The sequence below is a fragment of the Odontesthes bonariensis genome, chromosome 3, assembly GCF_027942865.1.
Source record: "Odontesthes bonariensis isolate fOdoBon6 chromosome 3, fOdoBon6.hap1, whole genome shotgun sequence".
Classification (NCBI taxonomy): domain Eukaryota; kingdom Metazoa; phylum Chordata; class Actinopteri; order Atheriniformes; family Atherinopsidae; genus Odontesthes; species Odontesthes bonariensis.
Window position 1 is genome coordinate 33,779,920 of NC_134508.1, and position 6,000 is coordinate 33,785,919.

The following is a 6,000-nucleotide window of genomic DNA, read 5'->3' on the forward strand; positions in this document are numbered from 1 at the left end:
TTGGGAGACATATGACATTTTGCTGGTTATCTCAAGTGTTGCGAAGAACTGCAAGTCTGTTTGGCCAAGTGACCCTATAGTTTTAGGAATATCATCTCAGTTTCAAGAAATGAGCCAAACCAATCGAGAAAAACTGTAAATTACCTACTTCTCAAAAGGAGGCCCTGAAGCTGACATGACCGATCCATTTCACCCGTCTGCACAGCAGCTGAAGGCTCAAAGTCCACCTATTTAGGACCAACTCCTGTGGTCCAGTCAAAAATAATAAACTATATTTTTCATGCTCAACAGAAACTGTGGTCCGTCACATCCTGTAGGATGGTCCAACGGCATTCCTTCTTGTTTCAGAAGTGATGGTGTTTGGTCCCAGTGGCTCTTGCAAATCCCCTCTTGTTGACTTGGGCCCCTTGGTGCAATACAGGAAGCCAACAGTCACAAACTTGGGTTTTAAGATGGACAGTGATTTTAAACCGGACCGGCAAATTGGTGCAATAGTGAAGTCCAGCTTTTTTTGTATCTTAGTCTCAGTGTATCTGGTCTTAGGTGAAGCCCTTCCTTGCACATACGCACTTTGAAACAGTAATCAACGCCTTTATTACATCTCGGCTAGATTACTGCAATGCACTTTATCTTGGAGTCAGCCAGTCCTCCCTCGCACGTCTCCAGTTAGTCCAAAATGCTGCCGCTCGCCTCCTAACTGGAACACGTAAGAGGGAGCACATTACTCCCATTTTAGCCCCGCCTTACCTCTCTGAGCTGCTCCATCCTTATGCTCCTGCCCGACGCCTCAGGTCAGCTGATGAGCTGCTCCTGGAGGCAACGAGGGCTAAACGGAAGCTCAGAGGAGACGGAGCCTTTTCCGCTGCCGGTCCTAAACTGTGGAACAATCTCCCATTTCCCAATCAGACAAGCCCCTTCACTGTTCATTTTTAAAATTCGTCTTAAAACCCATTTTTATTCACTGGCTTTTGACCCAGCATGAGACTCTGATTCTGTTATTGTTTTTATTGTTTTAATATTGTTATTGTTTATTATTGCTTTTACATTGTTCTTATGTTTTATGCCTCATACTTCGTGCTGTTATTATACTACCGGCCCATATCAAACCTGCCATTCTTAGGCAAAGTCCTAGAAAAAGTTGTATACCAACAGCTTAGTGACTTTCTCCTGTCTAACAATGCTTTTGATACTTTCCAATCAGGCTTTATGCCCCACCACAGCACTGAGACAGCTCTGATCAAGGTGACAAATGACATCCGCCTGAACACAGATGCAAGTAGAGTCACAGTCTTAGTTCTGCTGGACCTGAGTGCTGCCTTTGACACAGTTGACCATGCAATCTTATTACAGAGGTTAGAAGACTGGGTGGGAATCTCTGGTCGTGCTTTAAACTGGTTCAAGTCCTATCTGGAGGACAGGAAATATTGTGTTGAAATTGGTAACTGTGTATCAGACCAAATGGCTATGACCTGTGGGGTTCCCCAGGGGTCAATCCTGGGACCCGTATTGTTCAATTTGTACATGCTTCCACTAGGCCAGCTAATACGCAGCTATAATGTGTCCTACCACAATTATGCAGGTGACACTCAGATCTACGTGTCACTGACGGCAGGAGAACACGGGCCTGTAGATACACTGTGTCGCTGCATCGAACAGATCAGTGTGTGGATGCAAAACAATTTTCTCCAGCTAAACTCAGACAAAACTGAAATCATTGTCTGTGGCCCACAGAAACAAAGAGAAAGTGTTATCAGTCACCTTGAGACTCTCTCTCTAAAACCTAACTGTCAAGTTAGAAATCTCGGGGTAATATTGGACTCAGACCTGAACTTTAACAGCCACATTAAATCTGTAACATCAGCAGCTTTTCACCATCTAAAAAACATTGCCAGAATCAAAGGAATAGTGTCTAAACCAGACTTAGAGAGACTGATCCATGTGTTTGTCTCCAGCAGGTTAGACTACTGTAACGGCCTGCTCACTGGGCTCTCTAAACGGGCTGTAAGACAGCTGCAGTACATCCAGAACGCTGCTGCTCGAGTCCTGACTAGAACCAGGAAATACGACCATATTAGTCCAGTGCTCAGGTCTCTGCACTGGCTTCCTGTCGCTCAGAGAATAGACTTTAAAACAGCTCTGCTTGTGTACAAGTCTCTTCACGGTCAAGCGCCAAAGTACATCTCTGACATGTTAGAGCCATATGAACCAACTCGGGCTCTGAGAACCTCAGGGAGGGGTCTCCTGCTGGTGCCCAGAGTCAGGACTAAACAAGGTGAGGCTTTATGTTTTTTATGCCCCTAAAATCTGTCTTGGCTCCCAGGAATGCTCTACAAAGAAGCACACAGTAACGTTCATAAAAACACCACAACAAATTCAATTCAATTCAAATTCAATTCAAAAATACTTTATTTATCCCAGAGGGAAATTAAATGTTGATGTAGCTCAATTAAATCAAAGAGTTATTATAGATGCTGATGGCTGTGGGCAGGAAAGATTTCCTGTAGCGGTCCGTTTTGCATCCAAACTGAAGAAGCCTTTGACTGAAGAGACTCTGTTTTCTGATAACAGTCTCATGGAGAGGATGTTCAGGGTTGTCCATAATTCTCTTGATTTTATGCAAAATCCTTCTTTGCATTATTGTCTCCAGAGGTTCCACAGTCGTCCCCAGAACAGAACCAGCCTTCCTTATCAGGTTGTTGAGTCTTTTTAGGTCCCTGGTTCTGATGCTGCTGCCCCAACAGATGACGCAAGAGGAAATGACGCTCTCAACAACAGACTTGTAGAAGATCTGCAACATCTTGTTGCAAACCTTGAAGGACCTTAGCTTCCTCAAGAAGTACAGTCTGCTCTGTCCTTTCTTGTAGATGGCTTCACTGTTGTGTCTCCAGTCCAGTCTGTTGTCCACATGAACACCAAGGTATTTATATTCCTCAACCACCTCCACTTCTTCTCCCATGATGGAAACAGGGTTTGATCTGACCCTGTTTCTCCTGAAATCTACAATCATCTCCTTTGTTTTGTTAACATTCAAGATGAGATGATTGTTCCCACACCATGCCACAAAGCGGTCCACCAGCTCTCTGTACTCAGCTTCTTGTCCATCTCTGATACACCCGACAACTGCAGAGTCATCTGAATATTTCTGTAGATGACAGGAGTCTGACTTGTACTGGAAGTCTGAAGTGTACAGAGTGAAAAGGAATGGTGAGAGTACAGTCCCCTGTGGTGCTCCTGTGCTGCTGATCACCTGGTTAGACACACAATTCTTCAGTCTGACAAACTGTGGTCTGTTTGTCAGGTAGTCATTAATCCAGGTGATTGTTGAGGCCTCCACCTGAGTCTTCTGGAGTTTCAGACGAAGCAGATCAGGCTGGATTGTGTTAAATGCACTGGAGAAATCAAAGAACATGATCCTCACAGTGCTGCCTGCTTTATCCAGATGACAGTGGGTTTGTTGAAGCAGGTGTATGATAGCGTCTTCAACTCCAACTCCATGGCGATAAGCAAACTGCAGGGGGTCCTGATATGTGCTGGTTTGCTTACACAGGTGGGTCAACAGGAGTCTCTCCAGGACCTTCATGATGTGGGATGTCAGGGCAACAGGTCTGTAATCATTGATGTCTGAGGGGTGAGTTTTCTTTGGTACCGGAACCAGACAGGATGTCTTCCACAACAGTGGTACCTTCTCTTGGGTCAAGCTAAGGTTGAAAAGGTGTTGCAGAATCCCACAGAGCTGCTCTGCACAGGCCTTCAGGACTCGGGGGCTGACACCATCTGGACCTGCAGCCTTGTTCCGGTTCAGTCTCTCCAACTGCCTCTTCACCTGACTTCTAGAAACAGAAAAGTGGGAGGGGGAGGCAAAGGGGACAGCAGCATCTCCTGATTGGGTTGAAGACAAACTAGTGGAAGCAGAAGAATCCATGACTGAGGTGGAGGTGGAGATCTAACTAATCTAACTAAATCTAAACAATCCAGCATCAAAATACTTTTTACTTTCTCAAGCCTCAGGTTTGACCTTTAACCCTCAACATCGAGTTTAGAACCAGATATCCATTTATATTAGGTACAGAAATTTTTCCAAAATGACCATCAGTGGACATATCAGGAGAAACAAATCCAGATTTGATCCTAATAATCACTTGTAGATAATCGTTGGCTTAGTGTTTTATGAGAGAAGCTGATCCTTGTTAAGTGAGAGTTTGCTGGAACCTTCAATGGTGTTCCACTTCATAGCACGTCTGTTTTAGCTTCACATCTGAGAGGAGATATATATGATAATTACTACCATGTTTATATACATTCCATGAGCCACTTCTGCTGAATTAGATGCACTTTTTAAACATCCATCAAAATGAGTTTTTTGTGAGAGTTGCAGCTGCCTGGCTTTAAATATGGTTGGTGAGGCTGAGATACTTAGGATTTGTTTTTCTTTTCTGAAGACCTATGGTGGTTGTTTTAAATGATTATAGAGAGATAGATTACCTTTTAGTGTGAGGGGGATAAAGACTTAACAGCAGCAAAAACACCAATACTAAACACAGACACTGTAGTAGAGCTTATACTATGGCTCTCGATATTAGATATTCAAAGCATGATTGTGCGGAGGTAAAGAGAGATGCTGATACTTAAACTGTATCTACGCGTACATACAGAAACAATTACGTGCCATGGTTAGTGAAAAAGGAACCACGTGAGCTAATAACCAAAACAAAAAAAAAACAAAAAGGCACATCAGCCTACTTCTGGGCCAGAAGGACATTCTATTTGATGACCTTCATCTGTCAAAATAAGCAGCTGTGCCAAAGGTCACGACCTGTGGGTACAAGGTTCCTCAAATAGTCCCAGCACCTGGGTAAGTTTAACCAACACCAGCGACAAGCAGAACGAGGACACAGTTACAATTATAGAGGAAAAAAATGTTCCTACTCCTCACTATAGTACATTTAAAGGTTTTCGTTCATGCGCTAACTTTCATTCATAGCTCATTTTCTCCATTCCAACTGACACTGAGTTTTATTACAAAGCAGGGTAGCGTTAGCATTAGTCGCACAGATAGTCTTGGTAATACTCATATTTCGTGGCTTTCTGGGGCTCTGTCGCTTCAAAGATAACCGTCAAACGAACGTCAACATTAGCAGGAAAGCTAGAAACAGACGCTTGCTGCAGCTTTGGGGCCGCGGGGAGACATTAGCGTGAGCGACCGATTAACCTCACGCCTTCCGACACACACAAACACATACAGAAACTGATCCCGAGCCAAGAATCAAAGCATTTATCGACATACCGTCTTCGAGGACCTTGTAGCCTCCGTGTAAAAATTGGCTTTGTTCTTAGACATGAATGAAAGAGTCTCAGTACTTTTCCATGATGACCTAAAGTGATCCAGGAGTAGGAAGACAAAACAATTGGGAAAGCCTGGGAAAGCAAGGGCAGATTCACACACACACATTGTTTTGGGCTGATCCAGAGAATATGACGAAGCATGTTGAACCTACTCATGTCCAATCATACTCGGTCGAGTGTGAGTCCAACCTATGAGGCTATAAATACAAATTACAACCGGAAATCGAGGTGCAGTCTGACAGACTTCCTGCGGGAGCTCTTTTCCACTGAGCCCAGCGCTGATATGCTTTGACGTGCGACTACAAATAAAGACTTCATTTTCACTTGAATTACTCCGGTCCGTTCTTGAGCTTCCAATTAAAAGAACCGAATCTAACACTCCGTATGGACGATTGTCTTCGGTGTTGCTTCTGGTATTCCACCTACTACATATATTTCTGGACGGTGGCTCGCAGCGCCCAACAGGCTCAGATCAGACCAGGGACAACCAAAGCAGAGTCGAGATCGAGATGCACCGAAGCAACTCTTTTCGATTTGCATTCCTGTCTGGCATCGTCACACAAATACATCCAGTCAGTGTTATTTTCGTCAATGATGACGGTGACGAAATCATTTCGTTGACGCCACTTTTTTTCATGACGATAACGAGACGGTGAC